We start from the raw sequence: 24,443 nt of genomic DNA on the forward strand, positions 1-24,443 counted from the left end.
TATGGCAGAGACTTAATTAATCTAGTATGTCTCTGAAGTATATCAACTGTCTAGATGCAGGTCAGCTATGCTTTGTTGCAGTGTTTATATTCCGATGCTGCAATGATCACAGTAGGTGCTTCAATGTTGCTTGACTGATGAGACATGCTGCATACAGTGGGCATGTGCTTGGTAATGGTGTGTGCAAATAACAAGCCTTATCTACATAGGATAGATAGTAAAAAAACATTGACTTCAGGTTTTCATAAGTTAGCATGATCGAATCTTCCATTACAAATATATTATTAAATTTAGAAAATGTTGAAAATCATTTTTTGTGAATGTTATTAAGTTAGCATGATTGAATATTCTATTTCAAATATATTATAAAAATTGGAAAATGTTGAAAATCCTTTTTTGTCAATGTTCATAAGTGAGCATGATTGAATATTCCATTTCAAATATATTTTTAAAATGAGAAAATGTTGAAACTCCTTTTTTGTCAATGTTCATAAGTGAGCATGATTGAATATTCCATTTGAAATATGTTTTCAAAATTAGAAAATGTTGAAAATCTTTTTTGTCAATATTCATAAATTAGCGTGATTGAAACTTCCATTTGAAATATATTATAAGAATTAGAAAATTTTGAAAATCTTTTTTTGTCAATGTTCATAAGTTAGCAAGATTGAATCTTCCATTTCTAATATATTTTAAAAGGTGGAAATTTTGGAGGTGGTCGATAAAATCACCGCCTTCTGGAGGGACCATTTGGTCAAACTTACATGGTGATTTTTTGCAGTCAGTCTATAGGGCAGTATAAATTCAAAAAAAATTAAAACTAATATAAAACCTTGGAAACCTAGCTTTGTTTGTGCAAGAGAGCATGTGTGCCCAAATTGAGGTGATTTGGAGGTGGTCGAAAAAATCACCGCATTCCGGAGGGGCCATTTGGTCTAACTTAAGCCAGTTTTTGAGCATAGGTGATTTTTTCCACCACCTCCAAATCACTCAAATTTTCTTGTACTTGGTGACCCACATGTGCCAAACATGGCTATGAAAGAAAAAATTTGAAAATATATATTTTACAATGCCCCCTTGAGGTATAGACCAATATTTTGACCAGTCAGTCTAGAGGGCATTATAAATTAATAAAAAAATTCAAAAAAATATAAAACCTTGGAAACTAGCTTTGTTTGTGCAAGAGATCATGTGTGCCAAAACTGAGGTGATTTGGATGTGGTCGAAAAAATCATCGCATTCCGGAGGGGCCATTTGGTCACTTAAGCCAGTTTTTGAACATACGTGTTTTTTTCCACCACCTCCAAATCACCCAAATTTTCTTGTACATGGTGACCCACATGTTCCAAACATGGCTATGAAAGAAATTTTGGAAAAATAATACTTTACAATGCCCGCTTGAGGTATAGACCGATGTTTTGACCAGTCAGTCTAGAGGGCATTATAAATTAATAAAAAATTCAAAAAAAGTAAAACCTTGGAAAACTAGCTTTGTTTGTGCAAGAGATCATGTGTGCCAAAACTGAGATGATTTGGAGGTGGTCGAAAAAATCATCGCATTCCGGAGGGGCCATTTGGTCTAAATTAAGCCAGTTTTTGAACATACGTGATTTTTTCCACCACCTCCAAATCACCCAAATTTTCTTGTACATGGTGACCCACATGTGCCACACATGGCTATGAAAGAAAATTTGGAAAAATAATACTTTACAATGCCCCCTTGAGGTATAGACCGATGTTTTGACCAGTCAGTCTAGAGGGCATTATAAATTAATAAAAAATTCAAAAAAATGTAAAACCTTGGAAAACTAGCTTTGTTTGTGCAAGAGACCATGTGTGACAAAACTGAGGTGATTTGGAGGTGGTCGAAAGAATCATCGCATTCCGGAGGGGCCATTTGGTCTAATTTAAGCCAGTTTTTGAACATACGTGATTTTTTCCACCACCTCCAAATCACCCAAATTTTCTTGTACATGGTGACCCACATGTGCCAAACATGGCTATGAAATAAATTTTGGAAAAATAATACTTCACAATGCCCCCTTCAGGTATAGACCGATGTTTTGACCAGTCAGTCTAGAGGGCATTATAAATTAATAAAAAATTCAAAAAAATGTAAAACCTTGGAAAACTAGCTTTGTTTGTGCAAGAGATCATGTGTGCCAAAACTGAGGTGATTTGGAGGTGGTCAAAAAAATCATCGCATTCCGGAGGGGCCATTTGGTCTTTTAACTTAAGCCAGTTTTTGAACATACGTGATTTTTTCCACCACCTCCAAATCACCCAAATTTTCTTGTACATGGTGACCCACATGTGCCAAACATGGCTATGAAAGAAATTTTGGAAAAATAATACTTTACAATGCCCCTTGAGGTATAGACCTATGTTTTGACCTGTCAGTCTAGAGGGCATAATAAATTAATAAAAAATTCAAAAAAATGTAAAACCTTGGAAAACTAGCTTTGTTTGTGCAAGAGATCATGTGTGCCAAAACTGAGGTGATTTGGAGGTGGTCGAAAAAATCATCGCATTCCGGAGGGACCATTTGGTCTAACTTAAGCCAGTTTTTGAACATACGTGATTTTTTCCACCACCTCCAAATCACCCAAATTTGCTTGTACATGGTGACCCACATGTGCCAAACATGGCTATGAAAGAAATTTTGGAAAAATAATACTTTACAATGCCCCCTTGAGGTATAGACCGATGTTTTGACCAGTCAGTCTAGAGGGCATTATAAATTAATAAAAAATTCAAAAAAAGTAAAACCTTGGAAAACTAGCTTTGTTTGTGCAAGAGATCATGTGTGCCAAAACTGAGGTGATTTGGAGGTGGTCGAAAAAATCATCGCATTCCGGAGGGGCCATTTGGTCTACTTAAGCCAGTTTTTGAGCATACGTGTTTTTTTCCACCACCTCCAAATCACCCAAATTTTCTTGTATATGGTGACCCACATGTGCCAAACATGTCTATGAAAGAAATTTAAAAAAAAATTATTTTGCAATGCCCCCTTGAGGCATAGACCGATGTTTTCAGCAGTCAGTCTAGAGGGCATTATAAATTCAAAAAAATTTCAAAAAAATACAAAAACTTGGAAACCTAGTTTTGTTTGTGGAAGAGATCATGTGTGCAACATGTCTATGAAAGAAATTTTTGAAAACAATTATTTTACAATGTCCCCTTGAGGTATAGACCGACGTTTTGAGCATTGAATCAGGGTGTGTACAACTCTAGCTTGTTCTTGCCAAAATGCAGCATGATGGACAGGCTGCAATGGAAATAATGGTGACAAATGAAAAAAATGAAATAGACAAAAAAAGCCCGCCTACTTGCCCGCTTTCACAATTCAACGGTCTGCATACGACTAGTAACCCAATCATTTATTGGGCCAGGATGCAGAGGCCCGCCAGATTGTGAAAACAGGTAGCAAGTAGGCCCCACAGGGCAGGGACGGAGACGGTTAGGCAATGTGCTGCCCGCTTTAGAAAGGAACTTGAGAGGGAAAGCTCAGCCCGCTATATAAACCGGTGCTAGCTCCCCTCGCTCGGCGAGGTGGGACTAAACTCCCCGCACCCCTGGGATGTGCCCGGCGCGAAGCTCGCTTGGGCCTAATTCGGGTGGGCCGTCCCACGCCAGCCTCACCCGCTGGGTCGCTGGATGGACCGTTGGGCCATCTCGTTGTCTGCGCCTGAGGCCTGCATGCATGGGAAGGGCGGCGACGTGGGTTTGCATGCGCGGGTGGCGGACGTGCATGCATGCGAGCGAGGCGATTAAAACCTTGTTTTCACACTTTTCGATTCAACGTGGCAATTAAAACCTTGGTTTCACACTTTTTTGATCCACCCGCATGTATTCAACGTGGCAATTAAAGCCTTGGGTTCACACTTTTTTGATCCACCCGCATCTATTCAACGTGGCAATTAAAGTGGCATATGGATCGTTTGACCTCCCCTTTCCCTATTTAAACCACCGCCCTCACCTTCTGCACACATCCATTTGCGCCGCCCTTCTCTTCTTCCCCAAACCTAGAGCACTCTCTGAGCGAGCCGCGAGGATGCAGTACAACGGCCCCACCTACCGGCTCCCACCGACCGTGCCGGAGAGACAGTATCCGGCCGGCGTCGTCGTGGAGAGCACGCTTCGCGTGTGGGCGTTCTCACGCTGGAGGGGTGCAAGGGGCTTTGCCCAGTGGTTCCTCCGTGCGTGCTTCGCCCACCTCCCGGCGGGCTCGCCGGTGATGTTCCGACTGGATGAAGTGCGTCCAAACTCCTGGTCTCCGCGGATAGGGCTCACCATCACCTTCACCAACAGATTTGATGTGTACTACCTCCTCGGCAAGGTGTTTTGGTGTGGATGCGAATTCATCGCATTCACAACCCACAACATCTTCACAAACTTCGACTGCGTCTTCCCCACCCGCGACGGTATGCACACCCTCCCCTACTACATCGGCGAGGACGGGATGGAGAGGAGCACTGGAGAGGAGGCGCAGTGAAGATGGTGGTGAAGGCCCGGTCTCGTCAGCTTGTCTTGCCCTAGCGTGTTAGGGCAAGTTTTTTATCTTTTAAATATTTCTATTAAATCATGTTGTTGGTTCTACCTGAACTTTATCTATCCGAACTATGTTATGATTTCTACCCGTCTATTTGATATGTTGTTGGTTATCTGTGTTTTGCTTGCTATTTCTATCTTCTTCCCTTGATATTTCTATCTTATTTGACGTCAAAACCAGCAAGTTTTGGGGTTAGCTCAGGTTTCACGCGGCCCACGGGGGTGTGCTTGCGCGCTTGATGGAAATTATTGGTGTCATTCAACTTAGCCGTTCGGGTAGCAGGGGATGTTCCGTCTGGGAAGACGGATTTTTTCGGCATGCTTGAAATGGACCCAAATTTTTTTTGAAACCCTTGTACCAACATGACAAGCATCCATGCCAACTGGAAATTGTTTTGCGACGTTGTATGGTTTTGTAGGCTATAATGATTACACGTGTAGATGAAAGGCACGAAAAAACAATTTCAACAAAGACAACATAAATGATTTTTTACAAGTTTTATAGATGGAAACTTCTTTAGATGCAATGCCATCTCACAAACAACTCAGAAACAACTGTATGATTGATCATAAAACACATGCATTGTTGTTCAAAGAACTGTCTCATGAATAAATTGTACCATAATTGCGAACATAGTGTGAAACAGAAAAAAATGTTTGTTTGCAACAAAATAATCCTGGTTTGAAGCTTAAACTGGTTGAAAAACAATTGAGCCTACTCCATATGGTCTTCTGCACTGCCAGAATCGAGTGACCTCTTGCGTTGCGACGTTGGAGATTGCGTCGGGCTTGGCGACGACCCATGTGCTTCAATCTTTTTCTCTTTAACATCAATGTAACCATACAACTGAAGTTGTTCTTGTTCTTTCTCTGCCAACTCTCTAGCAAGACCCTCCATTTCTTGGATTCTCACTTGCTGTAGAAAACCATAGGAATTGTATTAGGAAGAACTTAAAAATGACGTAGCCATAAACTAGATGCATGTAACATGTAAAATTTGAACCTCTGGATCAATGTCATCCTTGGGAAAACAACCCGTAGTTCTATTGTACACAATGTACAGGTGACATGTCTTGCTGCCATTCAGATCAGAAAGCATTTTTTCTACATCATCTGGTCCTGCAATCAAGAACATTCCTTCTGGCTGCTTCCACGCAGACCCGGGTAAGAAGTAGTACAGTTCTGCTCCCAGTTTGCAACCAAAAGTATCTCTCATTTCACTCATAATGAGATCGTAGGTCACTTTGGCGGGTTCAAAAATTCTGACTTCTGCCGGGTGTTCATCAAAGTATGCTCTCGGGACATGTGACATCTCATCATCCCTACTAACAAAAAATTCCATGACCAGCACCTAGTATCTCACATCAGAGTTAATACATTCAATGAGTAAAGGGGCAAACATAATTTTTTATGTGCATAGCAACATTGCAGTGTCGTTACCTGCTTTTGTGGAATGTATCCTTCATGTGGAGTGACTGTGGATTGTGCCATCTCAAACCTTCTCACCTTGTTATGTGGAATGTATCCTTCATGTGGTGTGATTGGGGACTCTGCCATCACAGGTTTCTTATCCTGCGTATGAAACATCGACAGTGGGTTTACACACAAATTTTAAAAGGTCATACCATATCTTGGGTATGGCATCGTTGCGAGGTACTTACAAGGGGAGAATTAAAGATATGTTGTTGGGGTGGAGTGATGTGGCATTGAACGGGTGACTCTATCGCAATGTCTCGAGTGGATGGCGACTGTGCCGTCTCATGATGCTTAGCCTACATACAATCGCCGACATAAGGTTGCCACAAATTGAAGATGTTTGTATCATAGAATACGTAGGTCCTTAATATATACAATCGGTGCGAGATACTTACAGGGGGAGAAAAATTGAAGACATGTTGTCGGGGTGGCCGTGAGATCGCACGGGCTTCTAACATATGTCCTTCCAAACGGACCTTCTCCAGCATGGCCTTATAATCCATGTCCCACCGCTCATGTAGCAGCTTGCTGTCCATATCCGAACGTGCCTGCAACACATAGGCATCCATCCTGACTCGCTCTGACTGTATAATACTATCCACAAGCTTCCGGTCCTTCTGCAACGTTTGATGCATTTCCTTGTAGCCAAGGAAAAACTTTTTTTCCATGTCCTCATAGTCCCGCTTATACTTTTCTTCAATCTCAAGACGCATCTTCGCCATCTTACGGGAAAACTCCTCACGCTCCTCCTTTATCATCCTGTCCACGTATGAACGTTCTTTTTTGAGTTTCTTATCTACCTCAGCGCGATCCTTTTGCACCTTCAAGTCGATCTCCCGGCGCGCTTCATGCAAAGACTTGTCGTACTCCGCACGGTTGTTATGCGCCTCTGAGACCATGGTCCCTACAACAACAAATATACCCATAGTATGAAAATTGTATCCACAACCTCATCCAACTAATTCCTAACAATACCACCGAGAAAATATATTCATAACCAGTTCGTACGAACAACTACTACAAACTATCAATCAAAAAGCTCTTGCATGACATCCTGTACTCCAATTACACCAGAACTACTCAACTATGGCAAAGGCTGTATTTTCTAATCTCTTCGGAAATGACTTCTTGGTCGAATCAATGGAAAAAATAATCAGCACTGCAATCGAAGATGGGAGGAGCCGTGGAGGAGACCTTTTTAATCCCGCGTCGGCGTGGTCGCTTGAGAAGCGATGGCGCGATCCCGGCGATGACTATGTGAGGAGAAACAAGGTAGATGGGGGTGGTTAGGATAGGGTTGATATGCGGTAGAATGGGAAGGTATATATCCGTGATTGTAGGGTTAATTAGTTATTTTGAAGTAATGCGCTTCGATGCATGCCAAATTAGTGGCTAACTGGTTTTTTTGAGGAATAGTGGCTACTTGGTTTGATACATGCCAAACGTTACGTTCAGATTAGTTGCATTATTTCGTTCATTTTTTACCCAAAAAATCTATACAAAGTGTTAATTGGACAATGTGAACAATGTGGCATGTACCCTGAACCCTAACCCCCCCACACACAGAAAACCGTAAAAACATTCAAAATTTTGCCCCACATGGAAACCATTATGCATGAATTCTCTATGGGGTCATGGGATGCCATGAAGAAAGTTTGGGATCATTAGTACATGTACACGCAAGTACGATCTCTGACACGCGCATTTCCGGTCCCTGTACATGTACATGTAAACCAACCCAACATCGATCCGGAGGGACCATTTGGTCTAACTTAAGCCAGTTTTTGAACATACGTGATTTTTTTCCACCACCTCCAAATCACCCAAATTTTCTTGTACATGGTGACCCACATGTGCCAAACATGGCTATGAAAAAAATTTGGAAAAACAATACTTTACAATGCCCCCTTGAGGTATAGACCGATGTTTTGACCAGTCAGTCTAGAGGACATATTTTGTTTCAAACTTGTGTGCAAAATTAGACATTTGACATATGCAAAAAATTGAATACAAATTTAAAAATTTACTTTGGGTATCCTCACATGGTGGAAATGTTTGGTCCAAATATTTTTAATATTTTTAAATTTTAAATTTAATTTATAATTTGAAAATTTAATGATTCAAACTTGTTTGCAAAATTTGACATGTGACATATGCAAAAAATTAAATAAATAATAAAAAATGCCAGCCTACCAACATCATTTATATGAAACCCCACGGCCTGCATACGACTAGTAACCCATTGGGCCAGGATGCAGGCCCGCGGTGAATGTATATAAGTTGCCGGTAGGCCCAACGGGGCAGAGAGAGACTGGTTAGGCAATGAGCTGCCTGCTTTAGATAGGAACTTGAGATGATTAGCTCAGGTGGGTTTATAAACCGGTGCGAGCTCCTCTCCGTTGGCGAGGTGGGACTAAACTCCCACCACCCCGAGACAGTGCCTGCCGCGGCTTTGATTTGGGCCTAATTTGGGTGGGCCGTTCCAGGCCGGCCTCACACGCGGTTATCAGCTGGAGAGGGGAAAAATTCCCCATTTCATCTGGCAGATACGAACCCTAGGTCTTTGCTTCTGTTCCCCATTCACTCTGTGTGCTCAAATCTCACATCTGGCGTCGCCGGCGATGCGGGACAAGAAGGGAAGGAGGTCGCGGTCAGCAAGTGATTGCCGCCGCGCTCAAGAAAAGTGGGAGGAGGCAGTTGGGAAGTTCTGTCAGGACGATCTGGGAAGAGGGCGAATGTGGAGGAGATCTGCAGCTGGTTTCCCAGCTTGCAGATGTTCATCGACCACGGTAGGGGTCTCATCAAAGTGCTTACGGGCAATGAGAAGAAATCGTTGTTTGGTCCTGCTCGAGGAGTTGTTCCAGTCCAGGTTTTCCTCTAGGCTATGAACGAAGCGGAGAACTCCCCGGATCCGCGACAGCGTGCGAGGTGGTACAAGTACCGCTCCCGCCGCCGCGCCCCTCCTATTCCAGTGCCAGATCTTGTCGGAGTGTTGCTTGCGGTGCCTGCTCTGGTTGATCAGTCCAATGTTCACTCTGACAGTGATGTGGAGCAAAGAAAGGATGACAGTGATAGTGAAGATGTGGAGCATAGCGAGGATGAGAGTGATAGCGAAGATGTGGAGCAGAGCAAGGATGAGAGCGGGGAAGAGGAGGTTGTTCTGCTGCTGGACGACAGTGCTGGAGAGGAGGAGCAGGATGATGTTGTCCAGGAGCAGCCGGCGGACGTGCAGATTGTGGGTCCAGGGATCCCGCAGCTCGGAGACAGGACCATGCCGATTGAAGCAGAGACCTACATCCGTATGGGCATTCGTCACTCAGAGCGCATCAGCAAGTTGAAGGACAAGAAAACAGAGTGATGGCATGTCAGTGTCTTCAGTTAGTCTATCTGTGTGAGTCAGTTTGGACCCGTTTGATAGCATACTATGTTCTAAGTTCTTTGAGAATACTCCAGTATTTGAGATTATGTTAGTTTTATTTACAGTGAGCTGTTTGGTTGCCCCTAATAAATGTGATTTTAGTACTGCAGTATTGGGAAAACTATAGTTATTTCTCTGCATGAAAAATGTAGCCCCTAATAGGATTGTTGATTGATCTATTTTGCAGACAAAGGAGCCACAAAAAAGGTGCTGGAGGTGGGAGCAAGACTGCTAGAGCGAGTAGCAAGTGAAGTGTACACAGCGAAGCAGGGGTGGAGAATCAACGTGGAAAGACTGGAAGGATAAAAAAGAAGACTCTACTTCCTGCTGAAGATGTGGCCTTTACTTTGTTGCGATGTTTTAGTAGTTGTTGCTGTTATTTTGCGGTGCTCATGAACTTTGTAAGCCTAGGATGATGGGTTAGGCAGACTGCAGGCCAGGCTGGCTTTTGGTTATATAGGTTTATGCTAGCTTGAAGTGGAAATAGAGCATTATTAATGATATATGGATCAGCCAGTTCTTCAACTCTAAGGTTGCGTTAATTTGGTTCTAGATTCAAATACATAGCTTAACCCTGCAAGGTTAGCGATAAAACCCTAGAACAGTGCCCCGACATGATGCAACGTGTGTATTGTGTCCGAATTCGTGCACACCTTGCCTGGGGGACCACATTGGCCATGCCCACATGCTCCGAAAAAGTTGGGGTCATCTCATGCATGCCTCCACATGAACCATGTACAAGCCGGACCATTCGGGTTTGCCGGAGGGCAAGTTTGAAAGAGGTTTTCCTTGCCGGTCCCACCAAATGATCCCAAACTTTATGCACACCCTACCATGACCATGGCATGCATGTGGGAGCAGAATTCATACACCATGGCCTCATTTTTGTTGAAATCCCATTAATAGCCATGTGTATTACATGTAAGTGAGCATGTGTAAAATTTATTAGGTGATTTGAAGGTCAAAACATTAACTTGTCATATATGCAAAAAAATGTGTATTGAATGCAAGTGAGCATGTGTATAATTTAGTGTGTGATTTGAAGATCAAAACACATGGCAATATGCCAAAAAAGAGTGCCCACCTACCAGAGCAGGAGAATTCATACACCACGGCCTGCATACGACTAGGAACCCAGCCGTTCATGGGCCAGGATGCAGCCCGTGGTGCAGAATATCTCTGCTGCTAGTAGGCCCCACGGGGCAGAGGGGCCGAGAGTTAGGCAATGTACTGCCTGCATATGATAGGAGCTTGGGAGGGGAGTCGCAGCCGGGTATATAAACCGGTGCGGCGCTCTCTCGCTTGGCGAGGTGGGACTAAACTCCCACCACCCCACGGCTGTGCGCTGCGCTGTGCCTTGCGCGGCTCTGCCTTGGGCCCAATTCGGGCGGGCTGGCCCAGGGCAGCCTTACCCGCGCACTGATCTGTTTTATATTCTCTTTGTTTTTCACTTCTTAACTCCAAAATTTATTTTCTTGTTTATATTTCTAATATTTAAAATCAAATCTCTTTTTTTATATTATTTCTAATAGTGTTTACTAAAATTTAAAAAATATGCCAAATTTTGTTGTGTTTTATTTCATTTGTTCGTTCTCGTTTTTATATTGATAATATTTACGAAATATAAACTAAAATGGTGTGTTTTATTTCAATTCTTCATTCTAATATCTCTTATCTTTATTATATTTGAAATGTTTTTAGTTTGTAAAATAAAATGTTCTGTTTTATTTCACTTCTTCATTCTAATATTTGCTCTCTTCTTTATATTTGAAATATTTTCAAAATGTAAGATAATATGTTATCTTTTATTTCACTTCTTCATTCTAATAGATCTTATCTTTTTTACATTTGAATTGTTTTTTAAAATCCTAGTAAATGCATCGAGTGTCGGAAATCGATGAGAATTGGCATGCATGATGTCCATGGTCATCCCGTTGTGTGAAAAAAAATTGGGGCCATTTGGTTGAGTCCAGAAAAACAACGTCCTTCGGGCTCCCCCTATGGCAGACCCGAATGATGGTGATTGCACATGTGCTATGTGCTGGCCTGCATGAAATGACACCAAACTTTGGCACCATGTGAGGATGCCCAATGTAGGCCCCCATGCAACATCTGAGCCATTCCTGACACCGAACGAACATTGCGTCACGTCCGGGCAGCGTTTCGGGTTCTTATCGCCGGCAAAATCCTAGTAAATGCATCGAGTGTCGGAAATCGATGAGATTTGGCATGCATGATGTCCATGGTCATCCCGTTGTGTGAAAAAAAATTGGGGCCATTTGGTTGAGTCCAGAAAAACAACGTCCTTCGGGCTCCCACTACGGCAGACCCGAATGATGGTGATTGCACATGTGCTATGTGCTGGCCTGCATGAAATAAAACCAAACTTTGGCACCATGTGAGGATGCCCAATGTAGGCCCCCATGCAACATCTGAGCCATTCCTGACACCGAACGAACATTGTGTCACGTCTGGGCAGCGTTTCGGGTTCTTTTCGCCGGCAAAATCCTAGTAAATGCATCAAGTGTCGGAAATCGATGAGAATTGGCATGCATGATGTCCATGGTCATCCCATTGCGTGAAAAAAATTTGGGGCCATTTGGTTGAGTCCAGAAAAACAACGTCCTTCGGGCTCCCCCTACGGCAGACCCGAATGATGGTGATTGCACATGTGCTATGTGCTGGCCTGCATGAAATAAAACCAAACTTTGGCACCATGTGAGGATGCCCAATGTAGGCCCCCATGCAACATCTGAGCCATTCCTGACACCGAACGAACGTTGTGTCACGTCCGGGCAGCGTTTCGGGTTCTTTTCGCCGGCAAAATCCTAGTAAATGCATCGAGTGTCGGAAATCGATGAGAATTGGCATGCATGATGTCCATGGTCATCCCATTGCGTGAATTTTTTTTGGGGCCATTTGGTTGAGTCCAGAAAAACAACGTCCTTCGGGCTCCCCCTACGGCAGACCCGAATGATGGTGATTGCACATGTGCTATGTGCTGGCCTGCATGAAATGACACCAAACTTTGGCACCATGTGAGGATGCCCAATGTAGGCCCCCATGCAACATGTGAGCCATTCCTGACACCGAACGAACGTTGCGTCATGTCCGGGCAACATTTCAGGTTCTTTTCGCCGGCAAAATCCTAGTAAATGCATCGAGTGTCGGAAATCGATGAGAATTGGCATGCATGATGTCCATGGTCATCCCATTGTGTGAAAAAAATTTGGGGCCATTTGGTTGAGTTGAAATAATTATTTGATATCAAAATTTTCTAATATGAAAAAGAAAAGAAAAAAGTACATGAAACGAGCCCCTCATCGCTCAAAGAGAGGAGCAGCTGCGATTTGTTACACAATTCCCGGATCGGAATCTACAAAAAAAACTAGAGCGTGGGAAGCCTATCCCTTTAATTTAGGAGCACGTACTGCCTCTCCTCAACTAAGGAAGGCAAAGATCACGGGCGTTCTATCCCTGGTCGTTACGACGACCTAGGAGATCCTCCTCCTCCTATTTAGTCTCGGCATCGTCTTTCATGTCGTCTACGACGGCTCCTACCGCCGAGTCGACGACAGCTGCGTCCCTAGCATCGGCCAAACCCCGGCAAGATCGTCGAGAACATCCAGGTCGTCAGCGCGTGCTGGCCGTCGTGGACGAACTGCGTCCACGTTACAACGCCGACAACTTCCATCCTCATCGAGCGATCCAGTATGTTGGCAACCGTACCGCATCCATGATGCTTTTCTTTGTGCGTGTGTTAGATTCGATAGGACTAAGATTAATTAGCGCATAATCTTCGCATTACATCTGTTGGAGTAGATGTTTTTTGTTTGTGCGTGTATTAGATTAGATAGGCCTATGACACTAGATTTGTTTGTGCGTGTATTTGATTAGATAGCCCTACGATTGCAAATTAGTTTCTGCATGTTGTTTGTTGTCTTTCACTTGTAGGTTGGATTGATGAATAAACAACAATTTTTTATCAGTGTTAGTTATAGCATAGTCACTTTAAGTTATAGCAATGCCCTAAGACATGCATGTTGCAACTATGAGACGCCGACTAATATTGTATGTCATGCACGTTTGTTTGATGCATGTTCCAGTATGCATAATTTCGTTTTTTTCGTTTCAATTTACTGTTAATTAGGCACTATCACCGATTCTTATATCTATTTGTACAGTACCATATGAAAAAAATGATTAGATAAATTATGTTGCTTTTTATTATGAAACTAATTGGTTAAATAAGTACTTGTTAAACTGTCATTTTATGTGCTGCACGTGTCTCTGCTGAATGTTTCAGTATGAATAAATTATGTTGTATAGTTTTCTATCTACTGTGGGATAGTGTATTCCATTATTATGTTTTATGCAACAATATGTTAGGAAAAAAGTTGATTACATAATTTATGGTACTATAACCAAGTATATTTTTTAACAGGATGGATGAACTCAACGGAGAAATTGTTTGCGCCGTAGAAAAATGGTGCAAACTTATTGCCGGTCTATCTTCCGGTCAACGGGCCGCACTTGCCGAAACACCACTCCGTAGCATGCTTCAGATACCTTCGCTGAAGATGCGTACACTGTTGATCCGGTACATGGTTGGGATATTTGATCCTAGCAAGGGCAGATTCATTGTACAAGACTTGGTTGGCGAAGTGTCTCTCGGTGCCGTGGATGTTGAGTGCATCTTGGCCTTGGAGAACCACGGACTGTCGGCAGAAGGTATTCTCGGTGAGGAAGGTGAGGATGTTAAAGATCGAGTGCCGCCTCAATTCCTGAGCAAGACCACAGGTAACATAGTCATCGATGATCTGATTGTGGACATCACAAAAAATAAATCTGCCGACGACGATTTCCTTTGGAGAGTTGTCCTCGTGTTGCTTGGAACAGTTCTTGCTCCCATGTCGAGCAAGACTGTACCAAAGCAATATTACGCATTGGTGGACGATGTGAAGCGTATATCCAAGATTAATTGGAATGCATTCACCCTCCGGGTTCTGCTGGACTGCCTTCGCAACGTGAGGAAAGGCAAACACCTCCGCCAATGGCCGAGAGGGAACTTAGCTCTCCTGCAGGTACACCTTTCAGACTTGTACCATTGCAAAAAAAATATGATTGCTAATTTACCTGCTGTATAGTACTAATTGTAATTTTTCATATTCATGCAGTACCTGTACTGGGAGAAGGTTCAGCCTCTGGAAGGTGAATGCGCATTCAATCCTAGCTTGTCCATGGAACCTCTAATGAGGAATTGGACTGAAGCTGCAGCCTCAAGGAGAGACAAGTTTGATTATGACCAAGGCCGTGGCCGTTGTAACATCAAGGTAATTCATTACGTTGGGTACTTCTTAACTTTTATATAACATAATTAGTTGTATTAATATTTTTATTGATCACATATACTTGTATTTCACATGCAGATTGAAGACAACATAACCAAGGAGTATAGGGCGCAGGAGTGCAAAGTACCCGAACCAGAAAAGCCAAAAATGAAGCCCGCCGTTGGTGCGGCAAAGAAGTCCAAGTTAGCCTCAAACGCGGACGAGATGATGAACCTCATCATGAAGCGGTGTATGGATTACATACGCAGCCAAATGAAGGAAATACCAGAACAAGTAGCCGAGGTGACACACCCTTAATTCTATGTTTACAACATTTTTGAAGTTGCAAAACCGTGCCGACATTAATTAATATTTTTTATGTAATGCAGAGATTGTTAGAGAAGTTGAACCAAAATGGTGTGATGTACAAGCCAGCGGCTGCTGCGGCTTCCGGCAACAACGATGCCGACGTAGAAGTGGATTCCTTTGAGAATGGTCCGCCAGAAAAAAAAAGAATTCGTATACAAGGATGACTCTGACGGTCTAGAGCCGGTGATTGATTTGACACAGCCTGACGAGCCTGTTGTAAACCAGAACAACGATGATGAGGAAGTATGTTTTCATTTATTTGTCTTCATTTATCTCAATTATGCATCTTCATTTTCGTTAACTGAACCTATCACATTATTTTTTTCTTAACTAGAAAACACCTGCCAAGTTAAATGTTGACAAGACAACGAAGCCTACTGATGAGTGCGGCGCAACACCAGAGAACCCTTGGATTGTAGGTAATTCTCCTCGAGCAGAATCGTCCGACATTGACATTTCTGCAAGTTCTATCGATAGGATGGTGGGTAAGAGCAAGGGGAAAAAGTCTGCAGCAACCGCAAAAGAAGACGATGTTATATCCGGGAAGCGCCGACGGACTGTTCCCAAGAAATTTGAATCCCCCTTTAAACTTGACAAGCCCGGCAAGCGAAGCGCTCGCGGTACTAAGCCATCCGGCAACACTACCGCAACTAGAGGTACCGTTAGTAGCTATCTTAGTGCTTAATTTACTACCATTTCATGTACTCACCGTTCGTGACGTTCGTAATTTATCATGCAGCTCTGTTTAGTGACAATGACATGGAAGGCTCTGTTAAGGACGATTTGACACCGGAACTCATCGATGCTGCTATTGCGTTTATGGAGGCAGCTGCTTGGTCTGAGAAGAATATGACAAAAAGAGTTTACTATAATGAACGTGGCACCTCTGTGACTGTGGAGAGTATACGACCGGTACTTGAGCATACATGGCTGGCGGATGACGTAAGATCTATTACCATGTCCTGCTATTTAAGTGCATAATCTAGGTGTCACCTATGAAAATAAAATGTTCTATTATTTTACGCAGATTATCGATGCTTATCAGACACATTTGGCTCTGCGCGTTGGTCATGATCGGCACCTCTGTCCAGCCTGGAGGTCCAAATACCTTGTTGATCGTGCTAAGGGACGAGACAACCCTAAACCATCGAAATACAACATGGATAGTGCGCTGAGCAGAGCTGGAGCAGTACGTAGGGTTCTGGACGAGTATACCGTCCGTGATAAGGTACGATATGTTCTTACTAGTTCATTAACACTCATTTCAACAAGCATAATTGCATCTGATTACAAATGTGTTCCACATTTCAGTCGTTTATCCCGTTGAACGTCGGCAATACACACTGGATCACCGTGGTGATGCACAACCGCAAGAAAGAATTCCGAGTTTTTGATTCGCTCTATCCTCTCGCGTTCTCTCTCGACACTGTGAAAGCACTGGTACTCTCCCCGACATTGAGCATTCTTCATATGAAATGTCATATGGTTTCTCACTACTACTTTTTTTCAAATAGCGACTAGCAATAGCAATTGATATGGAAGAGGCAAACCGTATTACACCTGGCAAATATCCAGACGTCACTAAGTGGCCTATCATACCTCAGATCGACATGCCACTACAAGAGGACGGGTGAGTTATGGTTCATCATTTTCTACTTACGAAAGACATGTTCGTGTGCACGGTGACTAATGTTTGCATATATATTAGGAACTCTTGTGGCCTTTTTGTGATTGAAGTTATGGAGCATTGGGACGGGGATCGATGGACCGCCGATTTTACCCAGGTAATTTGTCCTCTCTGCTCGTACACTTGTACAATTGTCGTATAATACCAACTTCTATTCATTAAGCCTTGTTCTAAAAATTGCAGGGCACGGTTAATGCAAGGAGAAGGCGTCTCATCGCCGAGTTGGTTCTCTCACCTACCAACACGCTCGAATGTGTGAAGAACAAAATCCGCGACATCGCAAAGAAAAGCAAGGCGTGAAGACATCATACATGATTCAAGATTCCAGTTTCAGTCGTTTGTTTTAAGTCCGGAAGCACGTTTCCCGGCATGGACAACTTTGATTTTCTATCATTCATGTAATAAGCACGATACCATGGATTTTGTGTGGATTTTTGGTCACTCACACATACTTGTGTATGTGTAATGCAGTCAGACTATACGTTTCGTACCAATAAATTTTTGCTTCCCTTCATTTATTCTACCTTAATGTTTTTTGCTGCTGTGTTCATTCTTTTCTTCCATGGAAGAGTAATTCATTTCCTTTTTACTTTTGCATATTTTTTTGATTTGATTTGGCATTATTCAACAATAAGAAAAAAAGTTGATAAATTCCTTTTGTTTGCCTGAGAATCAACCTCGGCTGTCGTGCCATCCGGTGTGGGATCCCGCGCCCGAGACAACGACATATCCGGTCCCAGCGCGGGCGACCCAGTCGACGAGCGCCAGTTGGCGCGGGGGGACGCGCCAGGTCCGGTCCCGCCCGACCGCTCGGTGGAGACAGCCCGCGTGTCAGACGCAGACGGGCCACCCGTGGATCCTGCGGTTGGTGGAGTAGGCAGATCCGCCTGGGATCCCGTGCGCATGATTGCCGCTGGATCTCTCGGGATCGGCGTCCACAGGTGGATCTTCCTCCTGTCTTGCGCCAGACTCCCTTGGCGTTATGTGTTGCTTCAAATCTCGTTGCAGTTTTTTGCTGCATTTTTGTTAGCCTTTTCCTTTTCTGCATCATGAAGATCAGGATCTGTAGCACCATCAATCACATGATCAACTACTATTTCGCCCCCTTGATCAGTACGATTTAGAGCTCCGGTGGAAGCAAAATAATTTCAGTGCTTAGCCAAGAACCCGCATTAGGATGCAGGTCAAACAAGGGCAAACTATTTCGAAAGTGATATAATTTATTGGTTAATATAATATACTTAGACCTTACACAAATGAACTGGCCACAATGCAGATAGGACTTGATCATTCTATTCAACAATAAACCACAAAACATACTTAAAATTCATCACAAATCTCCTTTAGGTTCTTGATCTTATCAACGTACCCATGTTTCTGTTTGAGAAAATCTGCAATAATATACTCAAGTTTTTTCTTCTCTTGCTTCAGCTGGTCCCTCTCTCTCATCACTTGGTCTCTCTCTAGCACCACCCGGTCCTGGTCTTTCTCAGCCTTTACCCTCAGGACCTGATGTAGATTGGCACAACCATGGTCTGCCATCTTATTCTTCTCTAGCTCCTCTTTGAGATCGCTAAGTGACAATCTTGCATTGCCCAACTGCGTGAGAGCATCCTCCTTATCAGCCACCAGTTTAGCAAAGTCCATTTTGAAAAATCTCAGCTCTTCCTCCGTCCTCCTCTTTTCTCCAATTAACATGCATTTTCTTCAGCATTCTTAATATTCTGTCTCAGCTTCTCGTCATACATGCTCCACAGTTCTCTCAGGAAGAACTTCGTAGCCACTGACCACTCCGGGTCTACCCATTCCACATAGTTACATTTCACTTCTTCCTATAGTATGAAAAAATATGGTCTCAATCATATATGCACAAATGCAATACAATTACATGCAATGCACTAAAAATATGGTCTCAATCATATAAACACAAAATGTAGCATCAAATGATATACATATATATATATATGGATCAATTAACTACAAGTATATGCTATTATGTGCTAAAACAAATATTAGACCGTAAAAAAACAACATAAATACGGACTTTGTAAATGCACAAATTAATTGAAATTGTATGCAATTTTGGGCAGAACAATGGATTACCGCGAAGTAAATCGAGCACGAGGTAATTTAAACATATATTTACAGTACGGAACAACATATCTTCTGACCACAGGCAAGAAAACGTCAGCCAGTGTCCAAGGAATCAAAAGCAACTAGCCTGACGCAAGGTTCTCGATGCAGACAACGAGAAGACAGATCGTGAGCAATGCCACTCCATTCATAGCAAGGGATAGTCGTAGGAAGCTAAACGAAACAACAGAGATAATGCACAAATCAACGCCCTGCGTTAAATACTGGAAATGAAGAACCCTAACCCTAAGCCTAGCACTATTTGGAGATTATATAGTAGGAGCGTACCTGCAGGCTAGTCACGGATTCGCCATCGGAAGAAGAGCTCGACTCGTCGCTCCACGAAACCATGGCGTAACGTGACCGGCGGCAAGACGTGGATCGGTGGCGGCAGCGGTGGCGGCGGTTGCAGTGGATAGATAGAACGCGCGTGGAGATCGCGAGGGAAGAACCGCCCCGACCAGGTGGCCAGCGCGGCCCATTTAAACGGACTGTAATCAAAATAAAAATTGTTAAATGGGCTCGGCAATGGGAGCGGCCGTGTGTCGCGCCATCTTACGGCATCCGTCACCCCCCCTCCACGTCATCACGACAAGCGGCCCGAGTTACACTACAAGCGGCCCGAGTTACACTACAAGCCATAAAATGGTGGGTTTTTCTTTTCTTTATAAGGGGAAAATGGTGGGTTTTTGGTACGAAGTCTATACTATAGACCAAAGTGAGTTGGTATCTTCTATATCTAAATGGTGGTGAACCAAAGGAGTGAAATTTTTTTAATTATTACCACACATAATTACATCTTCTATATCTAAACAACTAGCCACCACTAACCTATTTCTCTTAACATGCAAGTTTGCCACCTCGTCATTCAACATGTATGGACAAAGGTCCACCACAACATGCAAACAAAATATTCCTGCAACAACATATACATGTTACACGTAACCATTTCTCTATGAATATATTGCAAAACATTCCCGCAACAACATGCCAGGTATCGTCTAGTTTTCTAATATAATATAACTACAGTGGACAACACAAAAGATGCCATCATTACAATGGCTGAAATGCTATCCATTTTCCATGATTAAAGTCCCTAGTGACCGCCTCCTGTTTAGTCCATATATGCTACAAGCACTATCTCAAGGTACTGGCCTCTTGAAATAGTATATATCATGTATCATCTATGCAGTAACACATTGTAAACACCTCACTATTAGATCACTGGATTCATCCTAACATAACTTTAGCAACTGTTCTACTCTTCTTCGCCCACCACGCTTCTGCACACGATAACAGGAAAAGTTAATGAATGACAAGTTAAAAACAATTATAACCTACAATGCATACAAAAACTTACTTCTTATTTAGTTTGCATTTCTTGCCGCGTTTAGTGTGCCCTAGCAATTTGCATGCGCCACACCTGATTCTGATCTCGTCGTACGAAAGTGGCCTACCATTTTTCGACATAGGGCGGTTCTCATCTACCTTAGTTGCACCTTTCGTTGATACTTTAATAGGATCATGAACTTCAACTATGTTGCCTTCACCATCATCTACATATTCAATTGCACAAGTACTAAGATCAGCCGTTTTCTTACTCAAATTTTCCTTTAGCTGATCATACTCATGGCTCTTAGCTATCACGGCCTTCAAACTCTCCTGTAACTGATCCCACAAAGTTGGGTGTTTGCATGCTGCATGCATAGCTTCTGAAGCCAACACACTGACCTGGCTATATTTCATTCTTTCAGCTGCTCCAGTCCATCCAAATCCCAACAGATCGCTTGTGCGCCTGGCGGGCAGTCCCAACCTTGCGTCTTTCGTGAACCACACAAGAACTAAACACTTTGGTATTTCAGATATATTCAAGTACTTCAGTACATGGAATATGTGCTTGCAAGGTAGACCCTTTCGAATCATTATTCTGCAGCTGCACCTTATAGTTTCTGCGGAATTTACTGGAGTGTACTCCACCCAAAAACGGCTCTTCCGGTTATTCTTCCAGGCCACGATGTACTGCTGTGATCCGTCTCCGAGCTTTATTTCTACAATCTCCATGCCACCAATTTTCCTAAGATCAGCTTGCAACATATAGAAGTTTGCTGGAGTGAAGACGTGAGAAGCAGCTATCTCAAGTTCCCTCGAGCTAGTAACTGGCACCGGTAAACTCTGTGAGGCCGTGCAATCATCTCGTGCCTCATTCTCACGGATACGTACAACGGCGTTCTCATAGTGCAAAATCATATCCACGAGGGTCATTTCACCGTCTAGGTGGAGGTGAAGGCATGAGTTTAGACTTTCACTCCTCTGGTTGCTTTTCATGCCAAGCCAAAAACCCTCTGTCAGATAAGCCGCGGCCCACAGTCTCCTCTTCTTATACATCCGTCTCAACCATGTTACTGTTTTTTCCGACTGCCATCTTTTGGAAAACGCGTGCCATCTCTCCTCAAACGTGGCCGTGGACGTGCTGTAGTACAGAAGAATTCGGAACTCCTTCAAGGACTTGTGACTGAGGTGAATCTTCATATTTTTTCTATATGCCACGTACATATACGGTGCCACACGTCTGGCAAGACTTGGCGAATTGCCTTGATCATCGCAGCGTCGGCATCCGTGATAACACTCATAGGCATCTTTTGACACATGGACCTAAAAAAAGTCTCCAGCAGCCACACATATGTCTCTTCGGTCTCGTCCGAAACTATGGCACAAGCAAAAACAGTGGTCTTCCAGTGATTGTTAAGACCAACAAAGGGTATGAATGGCATACCATACCGGTTCATCTTGTACGTGCTGTCCAATACAAGCACGTCGCCGAAGTCCTCATAGTCATGACGAGACTGGGAGTCACACCAGAACATCCTATTCATATGTCCTTCCTTGTCTATCTTGTACTCGAAAAAGAAGCTAGGATCCCTCTGTTTCCTACTGACCATGATGCCTATGACTGTGGCAGCATCACCTTTTGAAAGCAGCTTCCTCTTCTCCCTGGCGCAAAGGTTGTATATTTCACGCCTGGTAAAACCAACACCGCCATACCATACATGTTTGCTGATGAAGGTATCCATCATGTCGTGAATTCTAATCCCTGCAGCTCCCATGGACAGTATCTCAGCTCTCTGGTACTCTTTGATTTTTCTGTGGGACCAAAGAAAAGGTACCTCGTCCGGTCCTGCCAAGATATGGCTATGCTTGTCCTCAAAACTATCAACATACCAAACCCCACACTTTTGGTCAAGCTTCACGGTCAGGTGCGCTTCGCAGTGGCAGCGTGTCTCGGGTCTGAGCCTACGGCTTTGTCCTTCCTCGGTTAGCAACCTGCTGTCACGTTTTCCTTGTCTGGAACAAACAAACCGCCTATAACGCATATGACGTGACTCAGTTTTGCTATACCTGACCCTATTCTTTCTAATGCTGAAACCATTATCTCTAGCATAGCTGTTGTAGAAATCATACGCAGCCTCGTGAGACGTAAAAGTCATTTGTATTATCTGCATGAACATATCCCTCTTATCATCTGCACTAGCAGTATCTTGGACATTCTTTTTCCCCTCAACTTCTGTCACCTACACAATCATAACATAGCCATGAAAACAGTTTTCTATGGTATAACATTACTTCCATACAACATTGATTACATACATACCTCACTCATGATGACCGACGATTGCGACTCCCCAGAATCAGATGCAGCTAATGATTCGACATCAAGGCATGTCTCCGCGTCGGATTCACCGTAATAGTCGTACGCATTATGACATTCGGAAATGAGCTGAAAAATATAACACAAATACATAAGTACTTATCATATAATATTCCAGGATTAATTCAATTTGCATGCATGCCAACAAAAATTTCCACTTCCATACTTGACTAATGTAATCTTCATTCGAGATCTCCGAGTTGTTTTCCTCACCATCATCATGCTCATTGTTTTCCTGACCATCATCATGTTCATCCATCTATAAATTTTCAAAATATAATATTGTCGGATGCCACCAAAAAATTACAACATGATAATGCCACTCACATTAAGATCTTCCAATACGTTCCCATTCTCTGACCTATCTCCACGATCTGAATTTTCATCATCTGACCAATCTTCTATCCAGTCTTTCATCAGTTCTCCAAACTCCATGTCATACATCATATCAGTTAACTCATCGTCCGCCATTTCCTACAACAATTAATATGTATCATCACATATGCAAACATTATCAATGCTGACATATACAACACCTAGCGCACGATCACGGATGTTAAATAAACTACACCAACCGGAGAGCGCCCCAACCGAGGGCGTTCAGATTGTGCACACAACCGACGCCAACGACCTCTGATCGGCCATGGATCCTCCCCCCTCTCCACACCAAGCGGCGTTAAGGTACGTCCCACGAATCCAGTACGTGATCACTTTGGATGACGAGAAGCAGCGCTACCCGTGATAACATGCGCCGCCGGATTCCTAGCCCACGGCACCAGTCGTGATTATTTTAGATCGCCGGATACCTAGGTAAGCCGCCGCATCAAATAACGGAGCCGTCGTGCACACAACCGACGGCAACCGACGCTAGGTTAACCCTAGAAAGAAGAAACCCACTTTAGCCCGCGTGATCATTGTGTATATCACGACGAGCAGCACTACCAGAACAAGATCTGCGATGGCCTGGACCGCCAGAAAGCTAGGTTGCCCGCCCCGCTAGGTTAACCACTATGACGAAAACAGCGGCAGTTCGTTTGATGCTGCCGCGAGCGAGACAAACGTGGGGAAACGGGATGCAGTACCTGCGAGCGCTGGAGGTTGACGATGGTGCCGCGCGCGCTCTCGGACGAGATCGCCGGCGATAAGATCGCTGCCGCCGATATTCCTACAGAAACTCACCAGAATGATGGAGGAGCTGCGTGATTGATTGAGCTGCGTGATTGATGGATCGACCGTCGGCAGGTCCTACCTAGTCGTGGGGTCGTGTCATCCTTTTTTTCGGGATGTCACCGTATACATACGTATGGGTCATACGGGTTATACGGGGCATGGATATGGGCTACGGGGCTTGGATATGGGCAGCGGCGGGCCGGAGAAAAAATAGATGGCGGGGGTCAAGAATACCCCTAGGAAATTGAGTTAGGGGGTGCACCGGAGCAAGCCTCCTCGTTGATATCCAATTTCTTCATGAAACAAGTCTAGGAGTAATAGATAAAGGCATCGCTTCATTCCCTCATAACATGTCCTTCTCACACGAGTTCTTTTAATAAATAGCAACGACCTCATCACCTGATGAGTATTCATGATTTTGTTTCCTTTGCTTGCTCGATCTCTTCCGCAGAACCCAGACCAACGTGGGTACTGTACGACTGTACGTACCTAGAGATTCAGAGGCCGACTTGATGCGGGAACACGATGACACCGATTTCAGAGTTACACATTAAATTCAAACCATCTTCTGCTCCAGAATATTTCTTATTTTTTAATTCTTTT

At 43.5% G+C, this 24,443-nt stretch overlaps 1 pseudogene; it reads right to left on the reverse strand.

The window, feature by feature from the left end:
* The window catches only part of LOC141042667 (uncharacterized), a 71,262-nt pseudogene extending 47,978 nt beyond the window's left edge, over nt 1-23,284 (reverse strand).
* Nucleotides 23,285-24,443: the final 1,159 nt, after the last annotated feature.

The sequence above is a fragment of the Aegilops tauschii genome, chromosome 3 (genome assembly GCF_002575655.3).
Source record: "Aegilops tauschii subsp. strangulata cultivar AL8/78 chromosome 3, Aet v6.0, whole genome shotgun sequence".
Lineage (NCBI taxonomy): Eukaryota > Viridiplantae > Streptophyta > Magnoliopsida > Poales > Poaceae > Aegilops > Aegilops tauschii.